The 19,980-nt window shown below is 45.5% G+C and overlaps 1 long non-coding RNA gene across 1 annotated transcript; it reads right to left on the bottom strand.

The window, feature by feature from the left end:
- Positions 1 to 1,575: 1,575 nt before the first annotated feature.
- On the bottom strand, positions 1,576 to 3,493 carry LOC148595822 (uncharacterized). The gene is made up of 3 exons (XR_015914409.1): positions 3,432 to 3,493; positions 3,067 to 3,174; positions 1,576 to 1,741 (listed from the first exon to the last, which is right to left on the bottom strand). It is a non-coding gene; the product is annotated as an uncharacterized LOC148595822 (long non-coding RNA).
- Positions 3,494 to 19,980: the final 16,487 nt, after the last annotated feature.

Genomic DNA, 19,980 nt, shown 5'->3' on the forward strand with positions numbered 1-19,980 from the left:
CTGGGCCGGGTCGAACCCAGCCTTTTTCCACGGTTTGCTCCACTTTGCAGCGGGGGCCCGGGGCGCTTCAAACCAGCCCCTGAGATGCGAAGCCACCACCGTCGTCTTTATATGTCCGCCCGGCTGAAAAAATATATATAAAACATATAATATACATATTAGTCTCGCATAAAGCATATAATATACATATTAGTCTCGCACGAAATCACATGTGTGAGTGTGTACGTGTGCGGTTGCTTTTTTAAACGATCCTTAATATTTGATTGAAATGGAATATGCTATCATGTATTTTTAAGATTAAAGCTTTGTTTTGAAAGGCCTGTAATCCTTTCAAGGAGATTTTGTTGATATAAGACTTCATTGGAAAGTAATTGTGGATTGTACAGCTCTGACCTTTGCAGGAAGCAGGGTGCAGGTCTGTGCAGCTGAGAAATACAGTGCATCAATTTATTGTGAAGCCCCTGCAGACCAGCTAAGTACGCGGTACAAGTTCAGGAATTTATTTAAAAGGTTACAATTAGTGGTTCAGTCGTCAAAGTTGGGGACGTGGTATTTTTACATTGAGTGAAATACATGATTTAATTATACTCAAAAAAAGAAAAAAAAGAAAAAAAAAATTAAGGACAGGCCTTCTACACAAATTGGAGGCAGCTAAATGCTCTTTTGTGCCTGCAGCTCTAAGGAGGCTATGATGCATGCGAAGGAAAGTGACTGACTTAACTCATTGGGATTCAGGGAACGACCTGCCCTCTTTGGAAAAAAAAAAAAAAAAGTGTGTGTGTGTGTTCGTGTGTGTGCTAGAGAAAGCGAGAGGAGGGGGAGACACACACAGAGTCCTGCTTTTCTGAGCCGAGAGCTGCTGATTCCCAAGCAGAAAGTATTCGGAGAAACAGCATCTTGCCTCTTTACTGCATTTACACAATGAAATCATTTTTTTTTCTTTTTTCTTTTTTTTTCCTGATAACCGGCCGGTTTTGTTTGCATCCACTCTGAACCACGGACGATGGGAAAAAACAGGTTCTTAAAAAGAACAGATTAAAAAAAAAAAGACAAAAAAACCCCACAAAACCCACCCAAAGCCAACCACGCGAGGACGAGGATTACTCCCTTCAGCGCTGGCTGTAAGTACAAAATCTCCTGCTGCATTTCAGAGTATTCCTGAGTGGCTGTTCGGGTCTGAGTGTGAGGCTTTCGGGTTTGATTATGTTCTGTGTTGTTTTCTATGTATTTTTAACATTTTCCCTGCTTAAGAAAGCTCTGCGTGATTCCGCTAAGGGGGAAGCGAGCGGCGGGACGCGCGGGGTCCCGCGGCGGCACGCGGGAATGTCGCTCCCCGCGGTGCCGGACACGGTTTGGGGGGGGACATTGGGCACCGGTCCGGGGGTTCCGATGGGCTGGAACCGCTGGAATAGCCTTTCCTGGCACGGGCGCGGGGGCCTGCACAGGCACGGGCAGCGTGTCCTGCCCGACTCTCCGCTCCAGCCCGAGTTGAAGGAATGCGGTGGCCAAAATCCCTTTCCAGGTTTTTTTTTGGCTTTTTTTATTGTTATTATTATTTAAAGTTCACCTGTTCTTCTTTTTATTTTTATTTAAATGCACATGTGATAGAGGGATTTTTTTCCTGGTGGAATTTGATTTAAATATACCAAGACCGAAACTGCCTTCCTCTCTCCCAACATAATCGCTTTTCTCCTCCTCCCCTTCTTTCTTTCTTTCTTTCTCTCTTGCTGTGTGAGCGCTCCTGGAAAAGCAGGTCGGGGAGAGGGGAAAGGCTTTTGAAATAGATGGTGGGGGAAAAATGTAGGAGAATTCAGCGGCTCGGGTCTTTCTTTGTGTGGTGCTGAAGCCGCGGAGCTGCTTTGTGCTTTGCAAGGAGAAAATGGCGAGTCCTATTGTGTTTAGGCCATTTTCTTCCGGTACAAGGGGTTTCTCCCAAATCCGAAATACTTCAGGGCTCATTTGAAAGTAGGCAGCCGGCCCACGAAGTGCGAAGGGCTGCAGCTCTGCCCTTTTCCCGGGCAGCAGGAGCTCAGGTCTGGGAGAGCCCTCGCATTTCTCCTGGCAGGAGCAATTTCCAAAGCCGCCGTCTCAGAGCCCCTCGCGCCCGAGCGGCAATTCCAGCTGCTCCTGCACAGGGATCTCCAGCTTGGGATGGGGGCTGGGGACAAGTTAGGAGAGGAGAGGGCAGAAATAACAACCCGAGACCTCTACTCGCTTTAAAATGTCGAGAAGAAGCAACATTATCCCGGTGGGGAGGAAAAATCACCCGAGAAAAAGACGCGTGAACCGCTGAGCGACGTTCTGCGTTTCCTCTTAAATTATTTAAACTTTATGTATAGACATATGTGAGCGTGTGTGTGTGTGCGTGCGCCCGCGCCTGGGTGTATATAGGTACTAAATTACTTTAGGCTGGAAAGTATTTTTATATACGTATCGCAGTGTTTTACAGTATATTATAGGGATTACGTGCAAGCTATTCCCACTACAACATGTAATGAAGTAATAGTTTGCCGCGTTGTTAGTTCTTTTCAGGTCGGTGGGTGGGTAGGTAAGTAGGTAGGTACCACTTACTGAAAACCACCTCTGAAATTCAACGTTAATCCATTTAAGGAAACAATTGAGAGTCTGAGGTTTTAAAAATATCGTCTAATATTAATCGCTTTTCATTATAATGCGGAATTGCTGGGGCATCGATGATTTAAACCACTTTAAATCAGGCGTGCTAACAAATAAAACCCAGGAAAGGTAAATCCCCTACATACTCCCTCCTATGTGCCGAATTAAAAAAAAATGATAATAATGCTGCTACTGATAAAGGAAATGCGATTCCTGGAGCAACCTGCGGTTTCCTTCGCCCTTTGCCGTTAGCCCCCGGACTGGGACCGAATTTGCGCCCCAGGCTCGAAGCCGCCCCGCTCGGCCGCCCTCCTGCAGATCAGAACCATGGACAGAGACTGGGCAGCGAGCGAAGGTGAGAAACGCTCATCATCCCGGGAAAAAAAACACGCACACACACACACATATATATGTATATTTATATAGATAGAAAAGTCGATCGGACTGAACTGTGCACACAGGACCACGGGAGACTTAGCTGCTCTGCCTTCCTTGTTTTCCCTTTCGTGCTACTACTCAAGTTTCCAAACAAAAGACTTCAGAAAGGACAGAATATTCCTGAGGGAGAGCAACCTCTGTTAAAATATCACGCTAGTATTTTCTCTTCTTACTGCCCGAAAAAAGAAGTAAAAGATCTCTCCGTTCTGCATACGATTGCACCCCCGCCCCACTTCTTCTACGAGCCAAAAATAAATCTCCTGCTCGAATCAGCTGAATGACAGTGGTGTAAATTAAATTGATTTTATCAGTGACAAAGTTCCACAACTGGAAAAATTAAATGCCACGTTGACAGACAAGGATACTGTGGAATAGACCTATAAAACGGCTCCTTTGAACAACAACAGCAGCAGCACCCCGACAGGAGCCTGGGTCCTGGCGATCCCTTCTTCCTCATCCCACCCAGTTATGTCATCTCATTCACTTCGCCTTTCTGCGGCATCGAAATGATCGAAATCAGTGTTTGATGCAAAGGGACTAGGGATGATGAGTCATGGACTTCATGCCCCAGCAAAGGCAACAGACGGGGCTCTAAGGCATTCTTTTTTCTTTTTCCTTTCTTTTTTCTCTCTCTCTTTTTTTTTAAAAGCTTTTTTATTTTATTTTGGTCGCACTTCCAGTCGGGTCCTTTCAGAGGTACTTGCCAGCCCCCCCCGGAGCTCTAAACCCGCTATCAGCAGATTCGGAGCCGCGCTCCGGGGGTGACAGGCACCTCGGCGCCCGCCTGAGTGGTGCAAACGCCCCCTCCAAGCCCTCTGGCCACCACCCCCGCCAACTCCGCGCCTCTCCCGACTGTCCCTAAAGCCGCCGCTTTAGGAAGAGACCTCCCCGGGCGAGCTCGGCAGCCACCCGCCCCCCCGAGACCGCTCGTGGCGGGTCCGACGGGGTCCCCGCAGCCGCTGGGCCCCGCAGCCCCGGCTCGCACGCTGCCGTATGCGGACACACGACGGGACAGAGCCGGCCCGGCTGCCCCGGGGCTCGGGGGACCGGGGGGAAGGAGGTCCCGGTTGCCTTGGACGGGAGGGGGCCGCTGTGGAGCGGGGTGAGCCCGGTGGGGGCGGTGCGGGGACGAGGAGGAGGAGGAGGAAGAGGGGGCGAGCGAGGCGACGGTGCCGCAGTGAGGGGGGTCACTTGCCGTGCGGGAAGGCTGCCCTCTGGGTGAGCCTGGGAACAGGCTCCTCTTCCTCTCCATGACTGTACAGATTCATGTGACATTGAGGCAGGGGAGGTGGGAGGAAGCGGGGCGGACGGGGGGAGGAGAGGACCCGGAGGGAAGAGGGAGGGTTGAACTTTCTGCCGGGCTTGGCTTTTCACACCTTTCTCTCCCCAAGTTGGGAGAGGGCGTTGGGAGAGAGAGCGGCTCCGCGGGGTCCCCTCCGAGCGGGTCCCCCGCACCCTTGCGGGGACCCGGCTGGGGCGGCGCGGGGCTGCGATTGCGCCAGGTTTCAAGGACACGGGAGATGATCGGGACTTTGGGAGCCAACATCTGCCTGGCTGGTGACGTCAGCAGCCCCGTGTAATCCTCTTGTACTGAAGGCAGATGCCTTATTTGTTTGGCTGGAGAGGCATTAATCCCTAATTCTGGAGCAGCAAGCGAGGGGGAGAGACCGGACCGTTTCCTACCCCCCGACAGCAGCGAGCTGGGCTCTCCTGCTCCCTTCTCTCTGCGGCACCGCCGGGGCAGAGGAGCCGCCAGCCCTCGGCAGGTTTGATAATTTTATTTTTTGTTATTTTTTATTTTATTTGAGTATTTGGAGTGGGTTCATTATTTTTATTTGGATGCTTGGATTTCTCCCCGTGGATTTCTCTTCTCTCTGTTCTAAATGGTCCTTAAGAGGAGAAAGACGGGCAAACGACCGAGTTTCTCTCCCCCTCCCTCTCCCTATTTCCTTTTCTTCAGTTTTTTTTTTTTTTGTTATTTCTCTCGCGCGCTTTTTTTATTATTATTTTTTGTTATTTCTCCTTTTTTAAAAAAGGCTTTCCTCTCGTTTTTGTTTGCTGGAGTGTTTCCGCAGCGGCGGGGAGGGAGGAAAATACCGCCCTGCGCTGTTCCCCGCGGCCGGCCAGCTCCCCGCGGCGCTGCAGCGACCCGCTAGCCCCGGCGCTGCGGTGATGGGCGAAACGCCCGCGCCTCTCTGGCCGCTGAGCCTCCGCTCTCGACAGCCCCCGTTCCGCCTTAGCCCGTGTCGTGTCGTCCCTTTTCCCCCTCCCCGCCCTCTCCTCCCTCCCTTTGCCTGCTCTGGCTCCCCCCTCTCAGCCTTTTGTCACCGGCACCGCGCGGCGTGCGGGCTCCGGGCTCTCCCTCCCGCCCGCCTTCCCAACGCTCTCGCTTTGTCTCTTTTCCAGGCGGGCGCCGCCGAGCCGCCTTCCCGCCTCGCCCCGGGAAGCCTCGGGAAAGGCTCGTCCCGGGAAGCCCCAGCTCGCCGCCCACGGAGCCGCAGCCGCAGACGGAGTCCGGCTCCCCTCGCCTCTCGCCGCCTCCCTCCCTGCCTTCCTCCCTCTGGGCCGGGTCAGGCCGGGCCGGGCCGGGCCCCGCCGCAGAGCGCAGGTCAGCGCGCCACTTCGCTGCCGGCCCCCCGAGCCCTGTAAATGCCCTTGGGCGTGATAGTGAGAATAATAATAGAAAACTTAGGCTTTCAAAATGTTATATATATGCATATATATATACGCATATATATATGTATATATATATATACATACATACAAATTTAATTAATATATATTTTTAATTCTAATCACTTTACTCCTCTTTCGCAGTTCAGTGTAGTGAGGCCAGATGGGCTGCCCAGAAGCGCACGGGAAAGGGACAGGTGTAAGCGAGTTAAATCCCCTGCTTCCCTTTACAAAGGAAGATACCGCGTCCTGCTCTTTTATTTTTCGCCTCCCTCCGCTCGAACCGCACCCTGGCCGAGAGGAGCCGAGGATGCTCCGGGGGCTGCAGCTCGCGCTCCAGCCGCAGGAGCCGGGGGAGAAGCGCCGTGTCCATCCCAGGCTGGGATGCGAAGTCAGAGCTAGCGAGACGGCCAGTTCCTGCGGTTGAAGTCAGCAGGCAAAATTAAAGCAGTCGCCTGGGAGGTGTGCTATAGGCACACGCTTGATTTCTGGTCTTTATTATCCCGTTAAATACATATTTAACAGCTTCCTGGGCATTGCAAACAACAGATGGGCTAGTAAGAAAACTCGAGCATGAATTACATTAAGCCCAGGCCAGGATGGGACTTGGGGGAGGGGAATCTCCTTCTTTGGGGGATCAGTTGCTATTTTGTTCCCAGAGAGAGAGAGGGAGGCAGGGAGAGCGCTCCAAGGCTCTGTCTCTCCGTGTTCACAGCGGACCTTGATTTAATGTCATACAATTAAGGCACGCGGTGAATGCCAAGAGCGGACCCTCCAGGCAGCACCGCGGCTCTTGCTAGACCATAACGCGATGGTCTTACCGATGCGAGCAGCGATAAGCTGGACATCAAAATGGAGAGACAAGGCAGGAGCGGGGCCGGCCACTCACCGAGGGAAGCGGCAGTCCGAGAGGCTCCGCGCCAGCGGAGGACGCAGCGCGGCCGCGGGAGAAGCGCCCGCCGGGCCACTGCCACCAGCAGGTAATGCGGGCGCGCTGGAGGGGAGCAGTCGTCGTGGAGCTTTGCAGGGCAGCGGCTGGCGCTTTTCTGGGCCTGATCATGTAAAGTAAAAAGATTATGAGAAATAAATGTTTTTTTTTTCCTGTTGTTGCTATCGCGAGGGTTGTTCATTGCGTGTCGCCCCGCCGGTCGCTAGCGATGCCTCTCGCGAGGCTCCGTGGCACGGGCCGATCCGGGAGCCCAGGAATGCGGCGGCGGGGGCGCCCCGCGCGGCCCGTGCGCGGCGGCCGCAACGAGCCCCCGCGCAGCTCGCGCGCACGGGGCGGGCAGTGCGGAGCAGAGCGTGCGCGGGGGGCGCAGACAGCGGGGCCGAGCGGCGGCGAGAGCGCGGAGCGGCGCGCGGGCTCCTTGCGCGGCGCGGGGCGGCAGAGCGCTCCGCACGGGCGCGGATTAGGCACGGCGAGGAGGCGGGAAGGGGGCGAGGAGGGGGCGCGGGCCAGGGCCGGGGTGGGGACGTTGCGTGCGCGGCGGGGAGGCCCCGGGACCGGAGCGGGGAGCGGCGGCGGCGGCGCCTTTGTTGTGCGGCGGAACAAAGGGCGGGGGCCGCGCCGGGCCGGGCCGGCGCTGTCCCTGGTGCTGGCGGAGCGGGCCCGGGAGGCCGCGGGGTCCGGGGACGAGGCGGGGACCGTCCCGGTGGCAGCGGCGGCCCAGGAGCGGCCCCCGCGGGAGAGAAGAAGAAGAAAAATAAAACGGAAAAAAAATAGGTGCAGAAGCGGCCGAACTGGGTTGAAACGCAGGAATCAGCGTCGGGCGCGGCTCAGCGCTTCTCCCTGCGCGCGCTGCGGGTCGCTCCGCCGCCGGGGCGGATGTCCCCGCGGATGTCACTGACCAGCCCTTCTCCTCTCCGCTCTCCTTGGAGTCTCTCCTGGGGCTCCGGCCCCGCTCCCGGCCCCTCTTCGGCCCTGCCCTGGAGCGGAGACTCTCCACAGAGCCCCGAATCCTTCCCTGCCCGCCCTCAACGGCGACCGCAACCAGGCAAGGGCGGGATGAGCTCCGAGACCTAAAAAGGCAAACCGACGAAATGACATTATTAATAACAAGGGCAATAATAATAGCAATAACATCCGCCTGGTGTTTGAAGGGGCCCTCTTTCTCCTTGTGTTCATCGGAGACCTCTGAGTTCAGTGCGTTCTTTATTTTTTTTATTTTTTATTTTTTCACAGAGATCAGACTATAAATCGGACTCGTCGCCTTTTCTGCAAGAGGATGAAGAGGAGAGTCCCCATCCCTTCTTCGGTTGCTCGTCTCTGTCTCTCGACTGTGATGGTCCCCGCATAGCTCAGCGGACAGACAGGACACACGGGCGGCGCTGTCCCTTCCTTCCAGCCCCGCAGCTTGAGGCCGAGCTTTTCTTGACAGGTTTTCTGCACCGTGTGGCAGTTCTCATTTCTTACTTTGAGATAAAAATGTATGCATGCGTATATCGTTATACATATGTGTATACGTACACACACACATTTGTGTGCGTGTATATATGCACCCGCAAATTATTGAAGCTTTTATTCATCATCGCTTCTTGCTCATATTTCCTACTTAAGATTCTCAGCTTCACAGGATCTAAGGGAAGCTGAGCGGGGAGCAGAAAGGTCTGTGCTTGCTTGTGCATGTCTGAGCCAGCACGAGCTACACTCCTGTTTGACTTTTAGGCAAGTATAAAGCGGGAAGGGTTTTTAATTTCAAAGCGTGCAGAATGACCTGAAACACTCAGGTAAACTGGCCATAGGATTACAAACGTGAGCTGACCTCCCCAGCATAATATCCAGCATAGCTTTTTTTTTTTTCTCCTTTTTTTTTTCCGCTCTTGGAAACAGATACTACAGAACCATTATAAACATTATATTTTTCCTTAGCAAAAGAGACACAGACAAGAGAACGAAATTGCCATTGTCGATCTCAGTGTATCTTTTAAAAACATTTCATAAAGTTTCCTTAAAGAAATGAATCCTTGCTGCCTTCTAAACAGTAGCAGTAAGAATAGCGGTGACGAGGATGGCGTAGAACGGATTTAAGAAAGGTCCGATCTAGAGAAGACCCAGGGGCTGGACACGGCCAGTCAGAGCTGCGCGTTTCCCGCCGATGTCGTCTCGCTGCCCTGGCAGAACAGGGCTCTGGTGGCCGGGCTCGGGAGGGACCTGCCCCTGGCGCTTATGATTCCTGCTCTGAAAGCGCTGCTCTCTCCGGTTTCTTTATTATTATTATTCCCGACGGGACTGCCTAATTTATCCCGTGACTCAATCAAGGCTTCCCACAGGAAACAGAGGGAGAGAGCTGCTCTGAGGAAAGAAGCACTAAGATATATAAAATATATAATTTTTATGCCTTCCCCCCCCCCCTCGTTTTCAATGAGCCCCGCGGAGCAGCCCTGTCCCCGGGGCCGCAGGGCGCTCCGCTCCCGATCCCGCTCCGGCTCCCGCTCCGCTCCCGATCCCGCTCCGCGCCAGCGCTGGCGGCGCCCCCTGGCGGCCGCGCTCCGCTGCCGTCCGCACTGACGGACGTAACCTGGAGAACTAAAACCAGCTTTGGCCTTACAGCAACATTAAATGTACCTGGCAGCATTACTCAGAAGCAAGCATATACCTATATATATGTATATACATACATAGATAGATATAGATATAAATGCTGTGTGTGAAAAGGCAAGCCTGCCCTCTTGTATAAATTCAGTGCTGCAGTATATCCCTGTGAGATGAAAATACTGAAGGATGGGAAATCCCCTAGGGGATGCTTGTTTGGGCTGTTGAGCCAGACTGGGGCATGAGGAGGAGATACTGCTGCGGTCTTCTCTCTGGAATAGGCACATCTCTGCTTGGCATTCAGCTCACCCATTCCACACTGGATGATCCTGTGTAATAGCAAGAGGTAAAGTCAATATATTGCCCCGTTAGAGAGAGACAAACCAGACTTCTCCAAAATATTAAAATGGACGTTTGATTCAGCTTACAAATCAGGATGGGTAAATGACAATATTTCATTTCATTTCATTTCATTTCATTTCATTTCATTTCATTTCATTTCATTTCAGTTCAGTTCAGTTCAGTTCATTTAACATGTGCTCCTATGATCAAGGAGGTAATGAAGAAAGGTGCAGAGCACAGGTGAGTGTGGTCATAAGTAAAGTGAACTTTGTGGCCGAATGGGCAATTTCCTGCTGCCTGCACCCACAGCAACATCCTCCAAACCGGGATCTTCCCAGATGCCCCCAAGGAGACACGCGGAGGACAAGCAGAGGAGAAGTCCTGTGCTGCAAGGCCCAGCACATGACTGTGGCAGCCACAGCACGAGGAACCCACCAGCAAGGTATGGCACAAGACTCATTTCACACTGCAGAAACTCCCTTTCATTTCTTTTGTATTACTTATCTCCTTTGATATTGAGAAATTGCCACAATAGTGAGGTGGTGAGAAAATAGCAGACAGCAATTTGCATTCTAACATGAATTAATTCTCTTAATCAGGTATAGCTAAATACCATGGTAGCAATAGATTAATAGAGTGGGGATTTCATAAAACTATTTGTGTGTGTCTGAAGCAGCCCTTAAATAATTGACTCTAGAGAAGTATCACATAGAACACAGCCAAAATAGTGAATTTGAAATATACTGTTTCTATAAAATATTTGAAAATGTAGCTTAAAGACAGTGCGACCTACCGCTAGCAGCAGAAAGCCACCAAATTAACGTCATGCACTGTTGGCTCAAAGGTTGCTTTACAACATTAAAGAAATTCCGTTTATTAGACAGTGACAGTACAAGATGCCTGTTAAATACTACTATCTTAGATATGGATGTAATATTTGGATAAAGGTACTTAAAATCTAGTGTAGGATTGTTAACTCGGTTACCAATAACATTTTGTGTTTTATACAAGATAATAAAAGACAAAAGGTTCTATTAACTGAAGTGAATCTTTAAACTGATCTTAATGAAGGGAGCAGGTAAAGATGTTAGAGAGCAAGTCAGCAGCATTCCTGCCTTGGCAACTGCAGCGAAGAATTGTGGGATTCTCTGAGGATCCTTTACAAATGCCTGGAAGGGGGAAAAGCCTAACAGGTATAGCCTAACATTGCAAGTAGGTCTTTCCAATGAAGGCATATCATTGATATCTGTCTTTTTATAAAAGACTTGAGTGAAACAACTTTTCAACATTTCGTGAAAGTAATTTTTTCCCCTTACAACATTCACATACCGCTAACCACACATATTAGAGGTATTTAAAGTATTCTGGGCCATTCAAAGGTCTATACTTTGATTTACAGTTGTACATTCAGCGTACAAGGCAAACTGCTGAGAAAACATTTCCCAGTGAGCACAAAGACCACTAAAAAGGTCTAACTTTCAAGCTGTTGCTTTGCAAACCTAATTAAGGATTTTTAATGAATAAGGATTCATTCTTTCATTGGGGCATGTATGATCAGTCCACTAATGGCAAAGCAAAATAAGCAGATATGGTAGAAAATTTAGAAGTACCTTATTTATATTTTCTACAACACATACGTTTCAGGTAATCTGACATACTGAGTGAAGACTCTTAAAAATCAAGGGAATATCTTCCTCTGAACAAAAACAACAAAAAAACAACAGCAACAAAAAAAGGGATATTTCTTACTTGTCTTAACCTGAAGATATTAATAACAATGAATGAACAACAAAAAAACATTATTTGGTCTTCACTAATTAAAGCAATAATTAGTAAGATTTTGACCCATTTTAAAGGTTTATAGTTCTTCATGTCTGTTGTGTGCAAGATTCTGAAGACCATGGATAATCGGAATAAGTAATTCCCCCAGGGAAAAAATAAACCAGAGGATTTTTTTCCACCTATTTGCTTTTCTTTTGCTCAATTTCAAGCAAGTTAAATGTCAGATTCTCAACCTCAGCTGAACCAATGAAAGTAGGTAGGTTTCAAATCACAAGTCTTTAACAAATCCTTAGAAATCCTGACTTTTCTACTAACCAGGTAAAAAGAAGGTAGTGTTGATTTTAAGGTGGTGAATCTAAAATCAAAACAACATATATGTCTGTTCACACAGGTCTTCTGCAATTCCATGCATGCATTTATTAGTAATACACCACTCATTTTAAACCCAAATTCAAAGATGAACCAATTGATGGTTTGAAATATGTAAAGCACAATGTATGTTTAAAAATAAAATCCATCTTTTCCCATACTAAGTCTTGCTTTAAGATGCCACAGAAGTATGTTCTTCCGTCCCTGCTTATCCACAGCCCTACAGCTATACACACAGCCCAAGCGCTCATGTGGACTCCAGGCCCCCATGGCTTGCAGGATGTAGAAGACATTTGGACACCGGTGAATCCATCTGAGCTGAAATTCCACATGTGTCAAACTACTCACTTGGATAATAGGTATGACCAAGGCCACTGTTCACACTAGATACATAACGCAGTCAATTAAATGCTGCCAGAGGGACTTGGTACCCTTCCTAATACCCTGTACACATTAAATAGAGCAGTAATGTTGCATTAAGGTTATGAGATGAAATGCTCGGTAGGGACATTGTCCAGAAATGCTTTTCTCTACCTGTCAAAAAGTTAAAACTTCTTGAATATTATACAAAAAAATAATAGAATGATCCTTTTGAAAGAATGTGGAAGATCACACTCTGGACCTAATGGGAATAACAGGAGTGAAAGTTAGGCTTGAGGCAGTGAGAGGAAAAAGACTCAGGGGCCTTTTTCATTGCAGAATATCTGTAATTCAAATGTGTCATATATACCTGTAAAAAAAAAAAAAAAAAAAAAACTCAGTGAGATCCTATTGCAGAAAATTATTTTATGCTAGATGCAAGTGAGACTTCACTGGGAATATTACATCCAGTCTGACCAGATCACTCAGAGTTAGGAAAAGAGAATGTATAGCAAAGGAGCTGGAGAATCTCGGGCACAGTGAAGATAAGGGGAGGTATCATGGCTCTTTGTAAATACTCACTGGGAAACAGCATCAGATTAAGGAAAGAGCTAGCTATGCTGAAGGGCGGGTTTAACACAGTTACTTACCATGAACAAATCTAACATAATCTAAGCATTAAGGAAGGTAAAGATTATTTCAAGATGTGGTGACTCAACTTATTTACTAGGAAGATTCTTAGCTTTTACATGCTGAAACATCAAAAAAGAAAAAAAAAAAAAGGAAGGGGGGGTGAAAATCAGAACAGATTTCAGCGCTTTTTTAGATTTCCACATATATTTACTAACTCTAAATATATAAAAACCATAAAATAAAATTTGTCTTGGAATAAGGAAAGAAAAGAGAAAAGGAGAAGGAGAGAGAAAAAGAAAGAATAAATAAGAGAAAGAAAGAAAGAAAGAGAAGAAGGAAAGAAGAAAAAAGTGAAATGGAGAACAGAGAAGACAAAGAAAGAAAACAAAAAAGCAAGAAAGGGAGCAAGAAAGAGAGAGAAATATTTTCAAATAAAAGAAAAATATCACAGCAAGGTGTTTCAGTATTTTCTTAGGATTACTTTTAAGTTGGTTATTTATTATAATTTATTACTTCACTATTTGACTTCAATGAATCCACTTTTTTTTTACAGTAAATATTTGTTAAAAATACTGCTATGCAACAAAACCACTCTGCCTTTGAAATATTCCTTCAGTCATTATGCATTGCTTACATAATGTGAAAACCTCAATAAGTGAATGTTTAGGCTTACAAGAACAGAAAATAAGTGTATAAAATAGCTAAGTAAGCATCGCTGGAGTTTAATTTCAATTTTGTATCCTCTGAATCAAGGGATTCAAAAGCTTCTTTTTTAATTTTTTTTTTCTGATTTTAAGCAAAGAGATAAAAATGTAAACATAATTAATTTGCAGATTGATGGCCTGAAAAAAGAACACTTTAAAAGTCTTATATTCCTTATATCCTATCAACTGCACCATCAAAGAACCACAGTTCTTGGAAATTCATGATTAAATGCAGATATGAACTTTTTTTTTGTCTGCATAGTAATTTTTACACAGGCATATAGGGGCTTACAAATGTATATTTATAAATGAATACAATCCAAATTGTATCTATACTAATATGAATTTATTTATTTAGCAGTTTACACAGGCTTGTTATGCTATAATCTAGTTTCAAGAGCACATAACAACCTTCACGTGAAAAATACTTTTCTTACCCCAAATTTTGAGCCAAAGCAAACCTTGGAAAAAATAATCTAAAGATGCAAAACTCAGAGAGAGTCATAAATACAGGAGAAGAGGTGGTTAGAACTGAATATACCTCGTTGCTTTTACTGTTTTAGTCTACAAGGACTGCTGTTTGTCCAGATGTAACACATGAGCCAGTGACATGAAGCATATTCTGCATCTCACAGGGGGATGTGAAGGCCTAAGGAAGAAAGACAACACAAAATGATCCAACATGAGCCAACAGCCCCAACTAGAAATGAGGATTGATATTAAGCTGTAAAGTCAAGCGAAGAGAAACAAATCTGCAACTTCATGAAATTATACTGCAATGCAGAGAAGCACAGAAAGAAAAGAGACAGATAGTTCAAAAAGCAACAGAACTGTGAAAAAAATGTAAAAAGGTTTGTTTAATTTGTAACATGCTTGCTTCTATTGTATGCTTATCTGTTTACATTCAACATAAGGTATTTGTGCAAGTAGATTTGTTGCAACAAAAATTAATGTTTCTGGACAAACACAAAAATCACTAAACCTGTAGGCCTGATGCAGGAGTTCAGACTGAATATATTTGAATATCAGAGCATACACTCAGACTCACTAAATCATCAGACAGAATGCAAAAATCTCCCTCCAGTCAGCAAGAACCTCAAACAGGGCTCAGGTGGATAAGGAATGTGTTCAAAAAGGTATTTTATGGTAAAAAATGAAACATCTACTGAACACATTAGAAGAAGTTGTGTTTGGTTGTGCACATTGAACATGGGACTGCAATGTTTCCTTGTTGAGCCACAGGAATTAAGACGAAGGGCAAAGGAGATGGAGAGAGCGGATAAACCCCGAGTGCCGGGCTGCAGTTTCATCCTGAAGTCGGCTGGGAAGAAAGTTTTGGGAAGGTGTTCTAAGGAACAGGAAGAACAATCCTTCCTTCCATTCCTATGCGACAAGAGTGAGAAAAACTAGAAGATCTGGAATGTAGAAAGCCGGTAAAGAAGGAGAGCTAGAGTCGAATCCAGGCAGGAAAAGGAAAAACAATTTGAGTAACAGAGCTCTATAAAATAATTGTAAATGGCCAAGATAAATCAGAATAGCTTTGTAAACAACCGAGAATGGTCTTTTGAAATTCTTCTGACAAATACCTATAGAATGAGCACTGGAACAGATGGCTTTCAATCTGCCAGAATTATACAGATACATTAAACTATCATGTTACAGATGCATATAATTAATGCAACACAGATCAACGTAATGGACAACGGTATTCATGTCATCCGTCTGTATACTCACTTCTGAAGAGCAAGACACTCCGTGTTTCTCTCTTGTGTTTTGGAGATGCATCCCAGACAACGCAAACGTACATGTTTCCAGTCTTTTGCGAAATCATCTCATGCTCAGCCGCTACCCTTCCGTCTGGGAATGACAGGATGGCGTCTTAGCGATCAGCAGCGCTCAAGTAAGGAGTAAAGCTGTGCAAAATGAACCTTTTGCTCATATTTGAGGTGGGTTTGAGCTGAAATGCCTAAGTGCAGAGCTGCTATGTTCTCCTATCCCTGGAGAGAACCAGCACCTTATAAAGTGATTCCAACAGGAGGAAGGAATTATCAGGAGTGATGCGAACAGATCATGTTTTCTGAAGAGTCTGGGAAAAAAAAAGCAGGCATTTTGGAAGCTGGGTTAGCAGGACTGAGCTTCACTCTTTTCTTTTCAGTTTGACCAACAGCGAGAGAAAGCCTAATAAAATGGGTATTCTTACAGGGCCTAAACAGCCCTAGCCCTCCCAGACAGGTAGCTTCCGTAAGAAAGAAAAAAAAAAAAAAAGAAAAACACACAGCAGAAATAGTCCAAGAGCATTAAAGAAAAAATATTTGATATTCTTAATGTAAAAATCTTGTCTTTTCTGGCTTATGAATATGAAGTTTTTAAAAGGTATCTGAAAAGACCATCATTTACGGGAAAATCTATATCTCTAAAGAGCTCTGTCAGCAGGGTCTTAGTTTATTATTTCAACATACCATCTCCAGGACACTCAGCTATTGAAGTAAGAAAAAAAAAAAAGACATTTTAAGAAGTTTACTTATCCACTTTGTTTTTTTTTCCCTCCAAATATGATGCAGCAGCCTTGCCTGCCCTTGCTCTGGACTGCCCATGGGAGGGCTCGTGCAGCAGGACTGCCGCGCGAGGCTGCAGAGCTAAGCCAGTGGTCTTGGATGAAGGATTTGCTAGACATCTAAAAGTGGCAATATTTATAACCTCTCATCTAGCAGCTTGTTTCCTGCATGGAAAACTCCAAGGATAGCAACTTGCTGGGAAGCCCACGTGTCAGGACTGTGGGCTTGCAGGACTGCTGGTCTGAGACACTTGAGATGTGCCTGTTCTGCCAGGAGAGGACGAGCACTGTGACACACAGCCATCCAGTGTCTCACATCCCATGTGCCAAGGTCTGGGAAGCACTAGGGCTGTTTATTTAATTTACATCTAAAGTTTTTTAGTTCCTAAACTAAGAAAGCAACAACTGCCATGATAGTGGTTAATGCAGGAGCTTTGTCGTTGGAACTGATTAAGAACAAACCAGACCAAGTATTTATGCAGTGGCAGGGCAAGTGAACGACATTACCAAAATGTCATTTTTCAGGGATCTAATTCCTGTTTCTATCCAGTGCTCTCTGCTGCTTACATGATGCCCCTCTGTTTATAGCAATGTAGAGACGGTAGGGACTGCTTGAGCAGGGCAGTCTAATGTATGGGCAATTATCCAAAGCCACATATTTTCTAAATTCTGCATGGGCAGAGATGGAGCTTAAGAGCTCTGTAGGGATCAGAGCTGCTAACGAACTTCTAAGAAGGGCTCTGGGGATGGGATGTGCATAATGAGAAAATCTAGAGATTCAATGCAAAGAACTCTTCCAATTTAGCAGCAGTCTATGTAAATTAAATTTGTACTTAATGCTTATTACCATGCAACCCACTTTAGACCTTCTCATGAAATAGCACAGGGAGAAATCAGGTAGCCTGCTTTTTCTTTCTTTCTTTCTTTTTTTCCTTTTTTATTTTTTTTTAATTAATGTGTCTGAAAGTGGTTCAGAAAACAGAGACCTGAAAACTTTGTTAAGCACATTCTTGAGAAGTACTATTTTGTAACCAAATCTTCCTCCCAAGTCCTCCTTCTTCAGACTGCAGCATCATGCCTGCAAACTATATGCTCATTTATTCCCATAAGTTACATATAAGTATCATATGCCTATATACACACATACATGTTATATATATATGCATGCACGCACACACATGCAAGCATAATATAGCTATTAAACCCAGGGGAACTATGGAAGCTTTAAAATGCTGGAATTAACAAAGAAGGAAAGGAAAAAACTCTTCCAGAATACTTTAGTCTACATCCTCTTTGCTTGTTCCTGAGGACATCTCAGTGCTTACTGTTAATCTGATTCCTTTATGACTGAATCAGTTCTAAAAAACATCTCTGATAAGGAAAGCAATTAAGCATATACTTAAGTGCATTCTTAAAGGTAAGTCACTTCTCAAATTTGCCTAATAATTTAAGGTAGTATCTATAAACCCTGCTTAATAAACAGCTATATTTGATACATGCTCACAAAGTAGTGCTGCTCTCCTATTCTTTCACATGTTCCTCGTCTTTTACTACTAAGCCAAATCACAGATGTGGAAAGATGTTTCAGGGTTTCGATAGCTGAGACTTGAGGCTCCTTTGAAGGCCCTCATTTTTGGAAGCACACCACTTGAAAACCAGGTTTGCTGTGGAAGTGTTCCCTCTTAGCACCTTGCATTAGCAATTATTTTGGAAATCTTGACCTACGCTTCTAGTCAAATCATTATATCTATAACAACATGTAAGTCAGTGTCCAGGTTGCCACAACAGGTTTACAAATAGTGATTGATTTCCGAATAGCTGTTGGTTCCAATCACAACGAGCACATACATCTGAACCCGTGCAGGGACATGTGAGTGTGAGCCAAGTGCAAACTGGTCTTGGCCCACGCCGACTCTCGGGAAAGAAGCGTCCTCCCTCCCCCCAGACCAGGGAAAAATTCCACAGCGGGACAAATCCCATGACCAAGTGCATTATCAGCGCCAGGGCTGCAGCAAGAGTGCAGGCTGCCACCAGCACTGATAACATGCAGGATTATCGCCAAACCCAGCTGTTTTCCTGATACGGGTCAGTAAATAGTGCCACAGCGAGTTTCCTTCAGCTGAAGGAAAAGCACAGGGAAGGGTAAGCAACAGCAAACAGTGCCAAGGGATGAGGAACACTGCCACAACGAAAAGGCATGTAGGGCTTCATTAATTATTAATTGAAATAATTAATAATAATTAAAATGCCTTATTCACTATGTAAACTTGATAGCACGTTGCGCTCTACAGTAGTCCAGGAATAATCCATAAAATCCAAGTGGCAGAATTTAAGAAATTAAGAAATGCATTTAGAAAAATGGAGCTTAATTCACAAATGGATAAAAGGAAAAAGGTCTGACTTCCCTGGAAATGTTAATGTAATGGACTCTGCTTGCCACACAAAGGCATTTATGCTCTCTTCAGATTTTTAGCTTTATATTAGTGGTGATCTCAGGGGCATTCCTAGTTGACTTGCGAATCCTTGGTATAAACATATTAGCTTGATATAGTGGGGCCATCCAGAAAATAACTTTTGCAAAGAAAAAAAAAAAGCGTTAAATTTTCAGAAATCAGGGCTTATTTCACATCAAAGAAAAAATCAGGTTTCTTAGATTTTTTCTTGGGGGAAGAGGAGCCACAATACACACACACAAAGAAAAAGATACCCCTTTTCTCCCCAGACTCCTTCTTTGGTATCGGATCATAATTGGTATCGGATCAGTCTGGCAGTCAGACCAGCCACATCAAGGAGAAACACCCGGGCTCCAAATTCTGCCTCAGCAGAAATTCCACCTAGCGCATCGCCAAAACTTCCTGCTTTAGGTTGTCCCCTGGCAGCAGTGAAAAAAAAAAAAGAAAGAAAGAAAAAGGAACTGCTGTTACAGCTAGTCCAGTCCTCAGCTACTTGAGTAGCTCTTGCTCTAAGGGCCACATTTGGCATGTTCTTGTCTCTTTAAAAATTGCACTCAGTTAGCGGCAAAAAAAGCAGCACCTCTACTTAAAATATCAACAAAATACCAAGCTTAATGCTTTAAAGATAATGTTGATCAAATATTCCTCTGAATCTGAAAGTTACTCTATGGACTGCTGTGCATAAAAACTCTACTAAATGTGCTGTTACAATAAATAAGCAAATTACTGAAACAGCTCTACCTGGGGTTCTACAGAAGACAGGAGTTATGCTGGGCATATTTTCAAGCCCATTATCAAAACCATCAGTCATGTCATGTGCAACAGATCCTGTTAACTTAAGAAAACACAGTTATTGTTATGAGGAGTAAAGACTGTATTAAAATTGTCTTTATAATAAGGAAGAAAGTTTGCATTCACACATTGTGTTTGACGCTACTTACTGACTTCAATCAGACGTGTAGGAAGAAGTAAACAAGACAACCGCTGTCTGGAGTAAAACGGCTTAACTGAAGCCCTGCCTATAGACCATGACCTGCTCCCTGTTTCTTTTCCTCAGACAGAAAATGAAAACCAATATTACTATCCCATCCTAATGAGCCTGTGAGTTGGATTTCAGATTTGCGGTCAGAATCAAGGACAATTCTTGCCTCAGATATATTCAGCTCTACTGTGATGCTGACAAACCTCACTCAGCAGGAGGCATTTGAGCTGTATATTTACCTTTCCCTCCCAGTAGCCATAGTCTAGATAATCTAATTCAAAAACAGTAACTTTTGTGTAACAAGTATGGTGAGAGCATATAGACAGTACAAATTTACTTATGTTATAACTGGGACCTACCAGCATACTCCAGAGTATGCTAAGCATGGTCCACCTGGTCTTTTTGAGAAGAAGACAGGCAGACACATCAGCATCCAGTAAAAACTAAGAAGTATTCATAACATTATTCATGCTTTCCCTGCTTTGACCCCTTGCTTTCATGCATGGGAATTCATACCTGAGGTTTGTCCATGAAGGCTTGTA

The sequence above is a fragment of the Tinamus guttatus genome, unplaced genomic scaffold, assembly GCF_059628265.1.
Source record: "Tinamus guttatus ecotype Peru unplaced genomic scaffold, ASM5962826v1 Tinamus_guttatus_pri_ptg000056l, whole genome shotgun sequence".
NCBI lineage: Eukaryota > Metazoa > Chordata > Aves > Tinamiformes > Tinamidae > Tinamus > Tinamus guttatus.